At 41.2% G+C, this 18,070-nt stretch overlaps 1 protein-coding gene across 2 annotated transcripts in view; it reads left to right on the forward strand.

The window, feature by feature from the left end:
- Positions 1 to 16,412: 16,412 nt before the first annotated feature.
- LOC139388126 (tenascin-like) overlaps positions 16,413 to 18,070 on the forward strand; it is a 64,120-nt gene continuing 62,462 nt past the window's right edge. The window contains exons 1-2 of one of the 2 annotated variants that reach the window (XM_071134701.1): positions 16,413 to 16,477; positions 16,658 to 16,914. The gene's annotated coding sequence lies outside the window, so the exon portion shown is untranslated. Of the gene's footprint in view, positions 16,478 to 16,578; positions 16,915 to 18,070 lie in introns of those variants that run through there. The other variant, XM_071134699.1, reaches the window with a different exon arrangement.

Raw genomic sequence — 18,070 nt, forward strand, 5'->3', positions numbered from 1 at the left:
TCACAGCCCTGAGCAGTTTCCTTCCTGTCCTGCAGCTCAGTTCAGAAGGATGACTGTGTCTTTGTTCTGTCTTGATGGTTTAATACATCATCCACAGCATAATTATTAACTTTACCATGCTTAAAGAGATATTCAATGTCAGATTGTTTTTATTGTTACCCATCTACCAATCACTGCCATTCTTTATGGGGCTTTTCGAAAAGTTCCCTGGTCTTTGTAGTTGATTCTGTGCTTGAAATTCAATACATGGCTGAGAGACCTTACAGATGTTGTATGTATGGGGGAGAAGGGCTATTCGTTAAAAAATCATGTCAATCCCTGTCATTTCACACAGAGAGTCCATGTAACTTATTATGTGATTTGTTAAGCCACATTTTACTCCTAAACAAATTTAGGCTTGCCTAAAGAAAGCGGTGAATTCTTATGCAACAGCTATATTTTAGTTATTTAATTTGTATTCATTTGCAAACATTTGGATAGTTATATTCATTTTGACATTATGGAGAATTTTGTGTAGATCAATGACAATTTTTTTTCTCCAATTAAATCCATTTCAATCCCACTTTGTAAAGCAACAAAATGTTTTCAAAAATCCAAGGGGTTGAATACTTATGATACTCACTGTATATCATGAGTTGGAAGATTATGCATATATTATTAAGAAGTTATTATTTAAGAGCATTGAAGATAAATCACAATCAGTAAAAAAAATCCCCTTTTTTCATTTGTAGCACATGCCCCTTGAAAGGTCTGTGCACAGCCCTGGTGTTATGTTACTGGTGACCAATGACAGAGACTCCGAGAGATGATGTCCAAACCTTCTATTTGGGACTGTGGGAAGACGTTGAAAATGTACAGTAATTACTAGGGAAAATAGAAGTGTTTATTTAAAGGAAAGACCAGGCCATCCAAAGTACAGAGGAACAGATGTGAGGTGGCTATCAGACAATTAATGCACCACATTTCATAGCCAAACTTTGCCAGTCATCAGTGTCACTGATGTGGTGTTTAAGGAAAGACTTGGTAGAGAGTTTGCTTTGTAATATTCATAGAACTAATGAAGAGTAGTCTTGGAAGGAGCTGTGATCAAGCAGATCTCACTTTAGGAATACAATGACCTTAGTTGACATACACTTAGGTTGGAGTCATTAAAACTCGTTTTTCAACCACTCCACAAATTTCTTGTTAACAAAATATAGTTTTGGCAAGTTGGTTAGGACATCTACTCTGAGCATGACACAAGTCATTTTCCCAACAATTGTTTACAGACAGATTATTTCACTTGTTTCACTGTATCACAATTCCAGTGGGTCATACGTTGAAATACACTAAGTTGACTGTGCCTTTAAACAGCCATACCGCTCAGGAAGAAGATGCGTTCTGTCTCCTAGAAATGAATGTACTTTGGTGCGAAAAGTGAGAATCAATCCCAGAATAATAACGAAGGACCTTGTGAAGATGCTGGAGGAAACAGGTGCAAATATATATATCCACTGTAAAACGAGTCCTATATCGACAGAACCTGAAAGACCTCTGCAAGGAAGAAGCCACTGCTCCAAAACCACCATAAAAGACTACGATTTGCAACTGCACATGGGGACAAAGATCGTACTTTCTGGAGAAATGTCCTCTGGTCTGATGAAACAAAAATATAACTGTTTGGCCATAATGACCATTGTTATGTTTGGAGGAAAAAGGGGAGGCTTGCAAGCTGAAGAACACCATCCCAACCGTGAAGCACGGGGTGGCAGCATCGTGTTGTGGGGGTGCTTTGTTGCAGGAGGGACTGGTGCACTTCACAAAATAGATGGCATCACGAGGGAGTAAAATTATGTGGATATATTGAAGCAACATCTCAAGACATCAGTCAGGAAGTTAAAGCTTAGTCGGAAATGGGTCTTTCAAATGGACAATGACTCCAAGCATACTTCCAAAGTTGTGGCAAAATGGCTTAAGGACAACAAATTCAAGGTATTGGAGTGGCCATCACAAAGCCCTGACCTCAGTCCTATAAAAATTGCGTGGGCAGACCTGAAAAAGTATGTGCGACCAAGGAGGCCTTACAAACCTGACTCAGTTATGCCAGCTCTATCAGGAGGAATGGGCCAAAATTCACCCAACTTATTGTGGGAAGCTAGTGGAAGGCTACACGAAATGTTTGACCCAAGTTAAACAATTTAAATTCAATGCTACCAAATACTAATTGAGTGTATGTAAACGTCTGACCCACTGGGAATGTGATGAAAGAAATAAAAGCTGAAATAAGTCATTCTCTCTACTATTATTCTGACATTTCACATTCTTAAAATAAAGTGGTGATCCTAACTGACCTAACAGGGAATTTTTACGAGGATTCAATGTCAGGAATTGTGATAAACTGAGTTTAAATGCATTTGGCACGGTGTATGTAAACTTCCGACCTCAACTGTAAAATGTATCATCATGACAAGCTCAGAGGAACTTTTGTGCCCATTTCAAACTTATTGTTTTTGTTTTGGATGGTGGTTAGACAGCATGCCAGTCTTGGGTACCAGAAGACATTGCTGGAAATGGGAAGTAAACGTGCTGGCACGTTTACAGGTCTGGGTGTGACCTGGGAGGGAGGGAGACTGGTGGCTTCAGACCCATATTTGTTCATGTTTATGCAGGTTCTGTCACCACTGCTCTGCTCAGCATCTGCAGATGAGTCAGTGTGTTTGACTGTTGTAGTTGAATCGTCAAAATGCAAGAATGCCTCGTCTCTCCTTTAGTGTATCTTTCGCTCTCACTCAATTCAGCTTTCGCTCTCTATCATTGTCGTTCTCTCTCCTTTACGTTAACTTTCTATTTCCCTTACACCCACTTCCTCCATATTTATACATACATCATACACACATGGGCTCCCGAGTGGCACAGCGGTCTAAGGCACTGCATCTCAGTGCAAGTGGTGTCACTACATTCCCTGGTTTGAATCCCAGCTGTATCACATCCGGTGCACAATTGGCCCAGCATCGTCCGGGTTTGGCTGGAGTAGGTAGGCAGTCATTGTAAATAAAAATGTATTCTTAACTGCCTTGCCTAGTTAAATTAAAAATATATAATTTAAGGAGTTCTTGGTTTCATCAGACCAGAGAACCTTGTTTCTGAGAGTCTTTAGGTGCCTTTTGGAAATCTCCAAGCGGGCTGTCATGTGCCTTTTACAGAGGAGTGAGTTCCGTCTGGCCACTCTACCATAAAGGCATGATTGGTGGAGCGCTGCAGATATGGTTGTCCTTCTGGAAGGTTCTCCCATCTCCACAGAGGAACTCTGGAGCTCTGTCGGAGGGACCATCAGGGCCTAGATTCACAAAACACTTCTTACGCAAAAACATAAGAAGCTGCTTAAGAAAAAAAATAAGTGCAATTCCTCAACAAAATCTTAAGATGTAATATTTTTCTTACGAACTCCTCAAATATGTTCTTACGTATCTTCTTAAGATGCTGGCAATGGCAATCATGTTAGCAAATTTCCAACTGAGATTACTGTTCTAAAACATGTTATTGGGTTTAAAAAAGTCAATACTGAAATGTTCAGATGAAGTTTGTGTGTGAATTAAACATGTTCAATTGCTTTCATGAGCTTTTTTCTCTCACTGCCCTGAGTATAATTAAGAAGGTTTTGTGAATCTTGGCCCAGGTTCTTGGTCACCTCCCTGACCAAGGCCCTTCTCCCCTGATTGCCAGCTCTTGGAGCAATCTTGGTGGTTCCAAACTTATTTTATTTAAGAATTATGGAGGCCACTGTGTTCTTGGGGAACTTCAATGCTGCAGAAATGTTTTGGTACACTTCACCAGATCTGTGCCTTGACACAATCCTGTCTCGGAGCTCTATGGACAATTCCTTCAACCTCATGGCTTGGTTTTTGCTCTGACATGCACTGTTAACTGTGGGACTTTGTATAGACTGGTGCGTGCCTTTCCAAATCATGCCCAATCAATTGAATTTACCACACGTGGATTCCAATCAAGTTGTAGAAACATCTCAAGGATGATCAATTGACACAGGATGCACCTGAGCTCAATTTTGAGACTCATAGCAAAGTGTCTGAGTACTTATATATATAAGGAATTTATGTTTTTCTTTTAATACATTTGCTAAAATTTCTAAAAAGCTATTTTCACTTCCTCATTACGGGGTATTGTGTGTAGATTGATGAGGGAAAACATGTATTTTATCCATTTTAGAATAAGACTGTAACGTAAAAAATATGTGGAAAAAGTCAAGGGGTCTGAATACTTTCCGAATGCACTTTATAGTGTATTACCCCTTCCAGGAAGGCACTTTTGTTAGTTTTTCACACGTTGAAGCTCCCCTTGCTTGTTCTTTTTCCCTCTTCTCTTTCCTGCTACAGTTTTATGACCCACAGTAAATTTTGATAATGTGATTTATGTGTTGTGTTCTCTATATGATGTCATAACAGGTTTCTGGGAATGTGTGTCATATTTCTTTGTCTTTACTATGAAAGTGACACACTGAGGATTTTGGACCTCACCCAATTGTAATCTCAACATTTCAACTATTTGTCTTAGTATTGACGTTCTAAATCAAGATTTTAGAGAAGACTTTCTAAAAATCCATCATGTCACACATCCAATACAGATACCAAGTTTGAGATTTGTCTCTTTCTCTACATGTTCCTTATATTGTTGTATGACTTGCTTCTTGGCAAGGTGATTTCTCTCTATCTGACTCCCTGTGCCACATTGTTCATGAATAACTGGTTATTTTTTGGTAATTTACAGTTAGTCCCCCTTCTGGACAGAGTCATTGGCCAAGAGTCTGGCAAAGCTCTGTGTTTCAAGAGTCAACTGTTTTCACAGATAATCTATGTTGGTTCTGTTAATAAATCCTTCCTTCATGTTTTACCACAAGTCGTACAGGTGTTCAGTATCTCCTCATTCGACCAATGACAGGAGTGGAACACCCTGTACGACCAATGCTGCTTGATAATGACAACTTGGTCCTGAGGTTGTGTCAGATGCCTTTTGTTTCCACTGTTCTAATTGCAGTGTGTTGGTGATGAAAGACTGGAGCTGGAACTCCATTGGCCAAAGTATTAGTTTTCGCACTCTATACTTAAAACATCTGGTCTCTGTCAACGTAGCCTTCTGACCATGTCCTCGAAGTCAATGAGAAATGTATCTGAGCAAATGCTACTTCAATTGCAAGTGTTTATGCTGAACATAAAGTGGCTAGAGCAATTTATTTGCCTGCTAATGTAGACAAACATTTGTATTTGTTTATTAGAGTTGAAACTATATATTGAAACTAGTTATAAATATATATTTCCAAATGAGTAGTGCTGTTGTTATGGTGTAATTCCATGTAACAACACTAAGACGTTAAAATCCCTTAATAGTTTCACAGCCTGATCTTTTTCACCTGTCTTTGCGATTGTCTCCACCCCCTCTATGTGTCACCCATCTTCCCGATTTTCCCATGTGTATTTGACCTGTGTACTCTGTTTGTCTGTTGCCAGGTTGTTTTCCTTCGTCAAGCCTACCAGCGGTTTCCCTCTGTTCCTGTCTCTCGATTGTTCCTGTTTTCTAGTTTTCCCGGTTTTGACCTTTTCTGCCTGCCTTGACCCTGAGCCTGACTGCTGTGCTGCACCATTGCACAACCTACAGTTGAAGTCAGAAGTTTACATATACCTTAGCCAAATACATTTAAACCCAGTTTTTCACAATTCTTGACATTTAATCCTAGTAAAGATTCCCTGTTGGCCCATTCCTCCTGGCAGAGCTGGTGTAACTGAGTCAGGTTTGTAGGCCTCCTTGATCGCACACACTTTTTCAGTTCTGCCCACAACTTTTCTATAGGACTGAGGTCAGGGCTTTGTGATGGCCACTCCAATACCTTGACTTTGTTGTCCTTAAGCCATTTTGCCACAACTTTGGAAGTATGCTTGGGGTCATTGTCCATTTGGAAGATTCATTTGTGACTAAACTTTAACTTCTTGACTGATGTCTTGAGATGTTGCTTCAATATATCCACATAATTTTACTCCCTCATGATGCCATCTATTTTGTGAAGTGCACCAGTCCCTCCAGCAGCAAAGCACCCCCACAACATGATGCTGCCACCCCCATGCTTCACGGTTGGGATGGTGTTCTTCGGCTTGCAAGCCACCCCCTTTTTCCTCCAAACATAACGATGGTCATTATGGCCAAACAGTTCTATTTTTGTTTCATCAGACCAGAGGACATTTCTCCAGAAAGTGCAATCTTTGTCCCCATGTGCAGTTAGAAACCGTGTTTGGCTTTTTTATGGCTGTTTTAGAGCAGTGGCTTCTTCCTTGCTGATCCGCCTTTCAGGTTATGTCGATATAGGACTCGTTTTACTGTGGATATATATACTTTTGTACCTGTTTCCTCCAGCATCTTCACAAGGTCCTTTGCTGTTGGTCTGGGATTGATTTGCACTTTTCGCACAAAAGTACATTAATCTCTAGGAGACAGAATGCATCTCCTTCCTGAGCGGTATGACGGCTGCGTGGTCCCATGGTGTTTATACTTGCGTACTATTGTTTGTACAGATGAGCGTGGTACCTTCAGGCGTTTGGAAATTGCTCCCATATGTAAACTTCTGACCCACTGGAATTGTGATACAGTGAATTATAAGTGAAATAATCTGTCTGCAAAAAAATTGTAGGAAAAATGACTTGTGACATGCACAAAGTAGATGTCCATGCACCGGCAGAACAGAGATGCTACCTCTGGTAAGACGAGGGGTGTCAATAACAGCTGGTGTGGAATGTCTAATATAAAGAAGTCTCGAGGTATTGCTCGCCTGAGGTAGAGTACCTTATGATAAGCTGTAGACCACACTATCTACCAAGAGAGTTCTCATCTATATTATTCGTTGCCATCTATTTACCAACACAGAATGAAGCTGGCACTAAGACCGCTCTCAACTAACTATATAAGGCAATAAGCAAAGAAGAGAATGCTAACCCAGAAGTGGTGCTCCTCGTGGCCGGGGACATTAATGCAGGCAGACTTAAATCCATTTTACCACATTTTTAACAGCATGTCACATGTGCAACCAGAGAAAAAAAATCCTAGACCACACACAGAGATGAAAATACAAAGCTCTCCCCCACCCTCCATTTGGCAAATCTGACCATAATTCTATCCTCTTGATTCCTGCTTACAAGCAAAAATTAAAGCGGGAAATACCAGTGACTCGCTCAATAAGGAAGTGGTCAGATAACGCAGATGGTACACTACAGGCCTTTTTTGCTAGCACAGACTGGAATATGTTACAGAATTCATCCAATGGCATTGAGGAGTACACCACCTCAGTCATTGGCTTCATCAATAAGTGCATCGACGACGTCGTCCTCACAGTGACAATACGTACATATCCCAACCAGAAGCCATGGATTACAGGAAACATCCGCATTGAGCTAAAGGGTAGAGCTGCCGCTTTCAAGGAGCAGGAGACTAATCCGGACGCTTAGCATCAATACAGGACTAAGATTGAATCCTACTACACCGGCTGTGACGCTCGTTTAATGTGGCAGGGCTTGAAAACTATTACGGATTACAAAGGGAAACCCAGACGCGAGCTGCCCAGTGACGTGAGCCTACCAGACAAGCTAAATGCCTTCAAGGCTCGCTTCGAGGAAAGCAACACTGAGGCATTCATGAAAGCACCAGCTGTTCTGGATGACTGTGTGATAACGCTCTCGGTAGCTGATGTGAACAAAACCTTTAAACAGGTCAACATTCACAAAGCCGCTGGGCCAGACGGATTACCAGGACGTGAACTCAAAGCATGCTCTGTCAAGTGTCTTCACTGACATTTTCAACCACTCCCTGACCGAGTCTGTAATATAGAGGTCGACCGATTATGATTTTTCAACGCCGATACCGATACCGATACCGATTATTGGAGGACCAAAAAAAGCTGATTAATCGTACGATTTGTATTTATTTATTTGTAATAATGACTATTACAACAATACTGAATGAACACTTATTTTAAGTTAATATAATACATCAATAAAAATCAATTTAGCCTCAAAGAAATAATGAAACATGTTCAATTTGGTTTAAATAGTGCAAAAACAAAGTGCTGGAGAAGTAAAAGTGCAATATGTGCCATGTAAAAAAGCTAACGTTTGAGTTTCTTGCTCATAACATGAGAACATATGAAAGCTGGTGGTTCCTTTTAACATGAGACTTCAATATTCCAATGTTTTAGGTTGTAGTTAATAAAGTATTTATAGGACAATTTCTCTCTATGCGATTTGTATTTCATATACCTTTGACTATTGGATGTTCTTATAGGCACTATAGTATTGCCAGTGTAACAGTATAGCTTCCATCCCTCTCCTCGCCCCTACCTGGGCTCAAACCAGGAACACATTGACAACAGCCACACTCGAAGCAGCGTTACCCATCGCTCCACAAAAGCCACGGCCCTTGCAGAGCAAGGGGAATAACTACTCCAAGTCTCAGAGCAAGTCACGTTTGAAACGCTGTTAGTGCGCACCCCGCTAACTAGCTAGTCATTTCACATCGGCTACACCAGCCATTAGGCTGATAGGCTTGAAGTCATAAACAGCGCTGTGCTTGCGAAGAGCTGCTTGCAAAACGCACTAAAGTTCTGTTTGAATGAATGCTTACGAGTCTGCTGCTGTCTACCATCGCTCAGTCAGACTGCTCTGTCAAATTATAAACTTAATTATAACATAACACACAGAAATACAAGCCTTTGGTCATTAATATGGTCGAATCCGGAAACTATCATTTCAAAAACAAAATGTTTATTATTTCAGTGAAATATGGAACCGTTTGGTATTTTATCTAACGGCATGCAATGAACGCAAGAGAAGTGACACAATTTCACCTGGTATATATTGCCTGCTAACCTGGATTTATTTTAGCTAAATATGCAGGTGTCACACCCTGACCATAGTTTGCTTTGTATGTTTCTATGTTTTGTTTGGTCAGGGTGTGATCTGAGTGGGCATTCTATGTTGTGTGTCTAGTTTGTCTGTTTCTGTGTTTGGCCTGATATGGTTCTCAATCAGAGGCAGGTGTTAGTCATTGTCTCTGATTGGGAACCATATTTAGGTAGCCTGTTTGGTGTTGGGTTTTGTGGGTGATTGTCTCCTGTGTCAGTGTTTGTACCACACGGGACTGGTTTTGGGTTTTCACATTTATTGTTTTGTAGTTTGTTCATGTATAGTTTTTTCTTATTAAAAAACAAACATGAATTTCAACCACGCTGCATTTTGGTCCTCCTTAAACAGAAGAATCCTGTTACAGCAGGTTTAAAAATATATACTTCTGTGTATTAATTTTAAGAAAGGCATTGGTTTATGGTTAGGTACAGTCGTCCAATGATTGTGCTTTTTTCGCAAATGCGCTTTTGTTAAATCATCCCCCAGCGTTGCATCGATTATATGCAACGCAGGACACGCTAGATAAACAAGTAATATCATCAACCATGTGTAGATAACTAATGATTATGATTGATTGTTTTTTATAAGATAAGTTTAATGCTAGCTAGCAACTTAGCTTGGATTCTACTGCATTTACGTAACAGGCAGCCTCCTTGTGGAGTGCAACGAGAGGCAGGTGGTTATAGCATTGGACTAGTTAAATATAAGGTTGCAGGATTGGTCCCCCGAGCTGACAAGGTGAACATCTGTTGTTCTGCTCCTGAACAAGGCAGTTAACCCACCGTTCCTAGGCCGTCATTGAAAATAAGAATGTGTTCTTAACTGACTTGCCTAGATAAATAAAGGTATCAAAAAAAATTATAATAATAAATCCCCAAAAAATCGACAAAATCGGCGTCCAAAAATACCATTACGGTATTCGGCCATTCCGATTAATCGGTCGACCTCTACTGTAATACCTACATGTTTCAAGCAGACCACCACGGTCCCTGTGCCCAAGGAAGCGACGGTAACCTGCCTAAAGGATTACCGCCCTGTAGCACTCACGTCAGTAGCCATGAACTGCTTTGAAAGGCTGGTCATGGCTCACATCAACACCATCATCCCGGAAAACCTCCAATTTGCATACTGCCCCAACAGATCCACAGATGACGCAATCTCAATCGCACACCACACTGCCCTTTCACACCTGGACGAAAGGAACACATGTGAGAATGCTGTTCATTGACTACAGCTCAGCATTCAACACCATAGTGCCCACAAAGCTCATCACTAAGCTAAGGACTCTGGGACCAAACACCTCCCTCTGCAACGGGACTGGACTTCCTGACGGGCCGCCCCCAGGTGGTAAGAGTAGGCAATAACACGTCTGCCACGCTGATCCTTAACACTGGGGTGTGTACTTAGTCCCCTCCTGTATTCCCTGTTCACCCACGACGGCGTAGCCAAACGCGACTCCAACACCATCATTAAGTTTGCTGACGACACAACAGTGGTAGGCCTGATCACCGACAATGATGAGACGGGCTATAAGGAGGAGGTCAGAGACCAGGTCAACATCCTCTCCCTCAATGTGAGCAAGATAAAGGAGCTGATGGTGGACTCCAGGAAAAGGCGAGCCGAACAGGCCCCCAGCAACATCGACGGGGCTGTAGTGGAACGAGTCGAGAGTTTCAAGTTCCTTGGTGTCCACATCACCAACGAACAATCATGGTCCAAACATACCAAGACTGTCGTGAAGAGGGCACGACAAAACTTTTTCCCCCTCAGGAGACTGAAAAGATTTGGCATGGGTCCCCAGATACTCAAAAGGTTCTACAGCTGCAGCATCGAGAGCATCCTGACGGGTTGCATCACCGTCTGGTATGGCAAATGCTCGGCATCTGACCATAAGGCGCTACAGAGGGTAGTGCGAACTGCCCAGTACATCACTGGGGCTAGGCTTTCTGCCATCCAGGACCTACACAATAGGCGGTGTCAGAGGAAAGCCCTTACATCAAGCCGGATGCCCTGTCTTACCGAAATTGAACCACAGTTACCACCCCGGAGTCCGAGACCATCCTTCCAGCTGGTGACGGCACTCAGCTGGGGTATAGAGAAACAGGTCCGGGAGGTGCAACGGTCCCATCCGAACCCTGGGGGGCCCCAGATAACCAGATGTTTGTGCCTGACACTGTCCACTCCGCGTTCTGGAGTGGGCACATTCCTCCAGGCTTGCCTGCCACCCAGGCTCCCGTCAGACCCTGGCCTTTGGCCTAGTATGGTTCCGGATGTCGCCACGCTTGTTGCCGCCTGCACGTTCTGTGCTCAGAACAAGACTCATCGGGAATCTCCGGCTGGTCTTCTGCAACCACTGCCTGTCCCTCACCATCCCTGGTCCCACATATCCTTGGAATTCATCACGGGTAGAATCAGAATTTGTGGAATTTTTTAATGTATATTTTGGATACTTTAAAAATGAATGCCAGACACCACACCCTAACAGGTGTTACCACCCCCTTAATCATATCATCATGACCTTTTACCAGTTGAACATTGACACAAATATCAAACACTTTTGTATTACAATTTCTGAAATATCATAGGTGATATCATTAACTATGCACAGATTTGCAAATCACACAAAAAAAATGAAAAAAACAATTAATAGTCCCACTAAGCGCAAACCAGACAGGATGGCATATCACTGCAGAATGCTGTGGTAGCCATGCTGATTAAGTGTGCCTTGAATTTAAAAAAAAATCACAGACAGTGTCACCAGTAAAGCACCCCCTCACCATCACACCTCCTCTTCCATGCTCCAACATGGGAACCATACATGCGGAGATCCTCCGTACACCTAGATTACTATGCGTCTCACAAAGACACGGCGGCTGGAACCAAAAATCTCCAATTTGGACTCATCAGACCAAAGGACAGATTTCCACCTGTCCAATGTCCATTGCTCGTGTTTCTTGGCCCAAGCAAGTCTCTTCTTATTATTTGTATACTTTAGAAGTGGTTTCTTTGCAGAAATTCGACCATGAAGGCCTGATTCACGCTGTCTCCTCTGAACAGTGATGTGTCTGTTACTTGAATTTCTGAGGCTGGTAGCTCTAATGAACTTACTCTCTGCAGCAGAGTTAACTCTGGGTCTTCCTTTCCTGTGGTGGTCCCCATGAGAGCCAGTTTCATCATAATGCTTGATGGTTTTTGTGACTGCACTTGAAGAAACTTTCAAAGTTCTTGAAATGTTCTGGATATGCTGACCTTTATGACAAAGTAATGTAGGGCTGTCATTTCTCTTTGCTTATTTGAGCAGTTCTTGCCATAATGTGGACTTGGTATTTTACCAAATAGGGCTATCTTCTGTATATCACCCCATACCTTGTCACAACACAACTGATGGCTTTAACACATTAAGAATGAAAGAAAGTCCACAAACTTTTATTAACAAGACACACCTGTTAATTGAAATGCATTCCAGGTGACTACCTCATGAAGCTGTTTGAGAGAATGCTAATAATGAACAAAGCTGTCATCAAGGCAAAGGGTGACTATTTTGAAGAATCTCAAATCTATTTTGATTTGTTTAACACTTTTTTGGTTACTATATAATTCCATATGTGTTATTTCACAATGAAGAGAATAGTAAAAAATAAAAATAAAATAAAATGAGTAGTTGTGTCCAAACTTTTGACAGGTACTGTATATATAATTGTACAGCATAATAATTTGTTTTAGTAATGATTGTTTAATGCAAACAATACCAGCAGTTGATGTTTTAAAAAGTATAAATAGAGTGTCAATCTCTTTTGAAACAATCAATCTGAATGTTAGTAGTTTTCTATCATGCCTCAATGGAATTAGGGGAAAAAAACGCCACACATTTTTGTTTTAACCCAGCACTCACGCATCTGATTCAACTAATCAAGCGGTGATGAGCTTAATCAAGTGTGTTAGTGCTGGGCTAAAACAAAAATGTGTGGGAACAAACGTGTGCACACCGTGGGGGTCCCCAATGAATCCCAAACCTTGGATAGCAACCAACATTCTATGACATCAGTTATTGTATTGGTATGAGGGTTTGTTTCATGGTCACCTTGAAAATACATACAACAAGAGTCTTGACTGTTGTGATGTCAACGGAGCCTTCACCTCTGTTCAGTAAAAGAGGCCAGGGCATAACCCCCTAACCTCATCACCAAATAAACTTCCCATGTCCACAGGGACCGTCCCCCTCACTAGGTCTCTCCAACAGACTGTATCCCCATTGTGCTGAGGCAGCCAAGGGGGACATAATTTATGTGACACTGTTTGTTTATTACAAGTAAATATTTATTATGGCCGAATGTCAAACTCTTTTGCAATACTATACTGTAGTTTACAGTAATTCCAGACAAATCCTGAACATACACACAAGAAAAGCACATCCAGAGCCCTATTCCAGGTGTTTTTCTTTAGTTGGAATCGAGCAAAACTACTATAAGATTACATGTGCCAGCGTCCTCTGCGGTCTTGGGTTAAAGCTTCTGTTTCCAATGTTGTGTTTGCGTTTGTGATACACGCATCCAATGCTTACACTTGCAGAAAAGAGGGTCGTTGGGTGCAGAGACAAGTAATGTGTCTAATTGAAGTTTGTTTGAGTTTACGTAGTGACAGTGCATTAATAGAAGCTCCATTAAATACAGAGGAAAAGGTCGTCCCCAAAGAGTTGAGAGACTTGTATCTATGAGAGAGAAGGTTGAGTTAAATGCAGTGACAGATCTCCACTTGAAAGCCACTAGGAGGTAAATTTTGGCAATGAAAGTAATGTGTTCTCATTAATTGTAGTACTTAAAAAAAGGTTATACTCTACAGTATATGTTTAAATGAATGGCTTCTTTATATCGTTTGTGAGAAGATACTGTAAAAAAAAGTGTGTGTGTTATAAATTGGTCAACATATAGAACTAATTGGGCTAACTGTTTGTGATTAGCAGGAGGTGACATGTTGGAAGTCTCAAATGCTACAGCATGACACCCAGGTAGGAGATGGTAGGAGTTGGATAGGTTTAAAAGATGATTGATGACACCTCTCTATTGTGGTGCCCCCTACAGTGTGAAGGGCATTAGGGCGACTTACCCTGTGAGGAGCGACAGCAGATATAGCTAATTGTGCAAATAAATAGGCTGCGTTTACACCGTCCGCACAATTTTGATTTTATTTTTTAACAATCACATCATATCTTTTCACATCAGGGCCCGTATCCACAAAGAGTCTCAGAGTAGGAGTGTGGTCTAGGATGTTTCTATATAATCTTATTAATTATGATCAAAAAGGCTAAACTTATCCCTTATCCTAGAGCAGCACTCCTACTCTGAGATGCTTTGTGGATATGGCCCAGATCTTTTTCAGAGCTATTCTGATTAGTTAAAACGCTAATTAGTGAAAACAATATCTGAATTAGGCTGCCCATGTAAATGCAGCCATTGTGGTGCATTTGGGATCTTTTAAGTGGTACATAAATCACAAGCCGTCAATTCATGTCTAGTTGACCAGGTTTTCTTTGCAATGCTTCATTTTGAAATGAAACTCTATATACAAGTTCACTGAGACCTTGTGCTTTGAATGGAGAACTGCATGTGGCATAATTTCGATGACTATATAGATCTCTCTGTCCATACCTCTCAACCAGACATGGTTGTGGAAAATGGGTTAATGCCATGGGCACCCAGCTGTGAATGACTTGGTTTTATTTGATGAGGAACAGGACAGAGGTTTGTATCTAGAGTGGGTGGAAACGTCTGTCTGAGTCTATGGAAACAATGTCAACCTGTCTTCATATCTTATCCAAATAAAGATGTCAAGTTTATGACAATGGCTATTCGAGACCTATGACAGTCGGTCAGTTATCATTAGCAGGTTGACGTGCCAGGTCTTTTTTCATGATATGTCATAATCAATTGCTACAGCGTTTACGTTCAAAAAGGTGCCATTGATTAAATAACTATCACAATGCTTTTGGATAATACGATTATCAGATGAACCTGAGGGAAAAATAAATCCTCAGGGATGTGTTCTGCTACCGACTTTGTTATGTTAATCACGGAGAATAAGTGTACAGTATAATGTGAAGTGTGGAATTTGGCTCCCTTTTGGAAATCATCATTGGGGCATTCGCTGTTTCCCTTGGCTTGGCTTACACGCAGAAGTCCTCTGTTAACAAGCATGTCAATTTGAGACAGCTTTTTTTTTTACCATATCAAAAAAGTGAAGCTTTACTGTACAAGAGCAGCATACTGCCATAATAATTATTATACAGTACATACCTATAGGAGTGGATTATGATGAGATGTGTCCTGCCAATACACAAGTAAAAGCTATCAATTACATTTCATTCTCCTTTTGCCTAATGCCTCCCTCCTAAATATACTGTATAAATAAATAAACTACAGTATAAATGAACTACAGTGACCCCCCTAAGACTTAGCCTACAGTTACAATACTATATACTGTCCTAATGGCATGTGACCTATCCAGCATTTACATGTCAACTAACTGTGTCCATCGGATGTGGACTTATACAGTATATGGGGGTTGGCTGGGTTGCATTTTACAGCCCAAATCACCGACACCAAACACCACTCATATTCCCATAAACTCGGCTTTTACCCCATTCCCCGATGCTTCGACACAACAGCTAGAAATGTGTCTGTTTCCTGCCTTCTTCAGTCACACAGCATCTGTTAAATTAATGAAAGTCTAACTCTGTCAGACAGAAAACACCTCAGTGATGACGAGGGAAGAAAATCACCTATAATTTTATCCTGATTTTGTCCTGATAGATTTTGGTTGTTTTATAAGGGGCAGCTACACACCAAGGAGGGAGAAGATGAGCAGTGGGCGTATCAGAGGGAGAACCAACCTTGGCTGCCGCCTGGTGTGTCTGTCGGTCGGTCGGTTTGTCTGTCTGTCTGTTTTTGTGTTTGAGGAATTGCCTGTGTTAGAAAATAAAGAGAGTGACTATGGTGGGAGGCTGGCTGCCTCACCACAGGTCTCCATTTCATCTTGTGAATCTGTGTTAAGATGGGGAACAGATGACTGTAGGGACTTTGTCATCACAGGTTTAGAGTGGCGACCTGTGGTCAGTGGGAATGGACACTAGTTGCCACGGCGCCATTGAAAGCCCTGCTTTGTCACAGGTCAGGAGGCAGTTGGTGTGTCATGGGTAGGATTTTCAACATAATGAATGGAGGACAATCATGCATTCATAGATGTGTTGCTTTGTGTCTTAGATATTAATCAGACACGTAAGTGAGAGCTGATTATTTTAATAACCCCCTTGTGTTTGTTACCAGATTGAATTTAGACTAACTTTGCCTATACAGTAGTACTGCTCTACGTCTTTACTGTGACCCCTCAAAATAATGACTTCCTCCCTCCTTCCCTCATTCCCCTGTCTTGCTCTGTCTAATTTTCTCTTCCACACAGTCACTCTCTCCCTCTTTTTCACTCTTTGTATGGCGTTGCCAGTAGGAACAACGGCATCCCACTTCAAGGCAGCAGTCCAGCTACATCCAACAGTAAGAAAGAGGGAGGGAGGGAGGGAGGGAGGGAGGGAGGGAGGGAGGGAGGGAGGGAAAGTGTCTGCTATTTAAGGGCTGTAGTTGAGGAATGGGGGTTTGAACAGAAGGCTCCTCTCTCAGTTTAAAAGGCATTTTCTCCTCCTCTCTCTTTCTTTCCCACTCTCTCTCTCTCTTTAGCTCTGACTCGGTGCTCAGACTCGGTGACAAGAGCAGTAGGCTCAGCTGTCAGGGCAGAAGAAACAGAGAGAATATTGATTTTTTTTGGAATAGAAGTGTCATCTGGTTAGAAAACAAGGAGAGAGGTGGCGGAATTGCCTTCAAGGTGGACATCCTTTCATCCCCCTTTGCTGAAAGTGTTGGGTTCCAATGAGGCAATTCGTGTGAGCTGCCAAAGGCTGTGGTGTAGTAGCTCTGAACTGTCTGGTCTGCTAAAGGTAAGAATGAGAGATTGATTGATTTATCTGCATGAAACTGATCTTGGATCTTTGAATGAGTTGCTGCTATTATTTGTATAGTTTGTGACTAATGATTACTGTGTCCTTATTTTGAAATTGCAAATGAGATCTTTTCTATCTTCTTGACAGTTGTGGTTATTAATGACGTGCTCAAACCATGTGAGACTTAAATGTAATGTGTTTAATTGTTCCTGGAGATTAGATTACATTATTTGTTTATTTATTTTTTTGGTTATTAAGGTCAAACCTTTCATATCATACTCAATTAAATTGTCTAATTCATTTTGACGTCTTTAAAGGTAATTGAATAACGTCAAAAAGTACAAGTGTGTGGTGTGAAATGGAAATGTAGAATTTTTTTGCATATCCTACTCCCCCGGGACACTTTCAGAGAGGGGGGGGGGGGGGGGTCATGGCCAGGGATAAGCAGTGGTGTAAAGTACCTAAACAAAAATACTTGAAAGTACTACTTAAGTTTACTATTTATATTTTTGACTAGTTTTACTTTTACTTCACAACATTCCTAAAGAAAATCATGTACTTTTTACTCCATAAATTTTCCATGGTACCCAAAAGTACTCGTTACATTTTAAATGCGTAGCAGGACAGGAAAATGGTCTAATTCACAAGCTTATTAAGAGAACATCCCTGGTCATCGCTACTGCCTCTGATCTGCCTCTAAATAACGGATAAATAAAAAATATAAATAAAAAAATCTGGCGGACTCACTAAACACATGCTTTGTTTGTAAACGATCTCTGAGTGTTGGAACGTGCCCCTGGCTATCCGTAAATTTAAAAAACAAGAAAATGGTGCCGTCTGATATGCTCTTAAGAATCTGACCCTTTTTTTCAATTTTCGCCTAAAATAAAATACCCAAATCTAACTGCCTGTAGCTCAGGACCTGAAGCAAAGATATGCATATTCTTGATACCATTTAAAAGAAACAGTTTGAAGTTTGTGGAAATGTGAAATTAATGTAGGAGAATATAACACATTACACATTGAAATAAAAGAGAAAGGCCATAATGTATTATTCCAGCCCAGGTGTAATTATGATTTTGGCCACTAGATGGCAGCAGTGTACTTGCAAAGTTTTAGACTGATCCAATGAACCATTGCATATCTGTTCAAA

This window comes from Oncorhynchus clarkii, chromosome 29 (assembly GCF_045791955.1).
Source record: "Oncorhynchus clarkii lewisi isolate Uvic-CL-2024 chromosome 29, UVic_Ocla_1.0, whole genome shotgun sequence".
Taxonomy (NCBI): domain Eukaryota; kingdom Metazoa; phylum Chordata; class Actinopteri; order Salmoniformes; family Salmonidae; genus Oncorhynchus; species Oncorhynchus clarkii.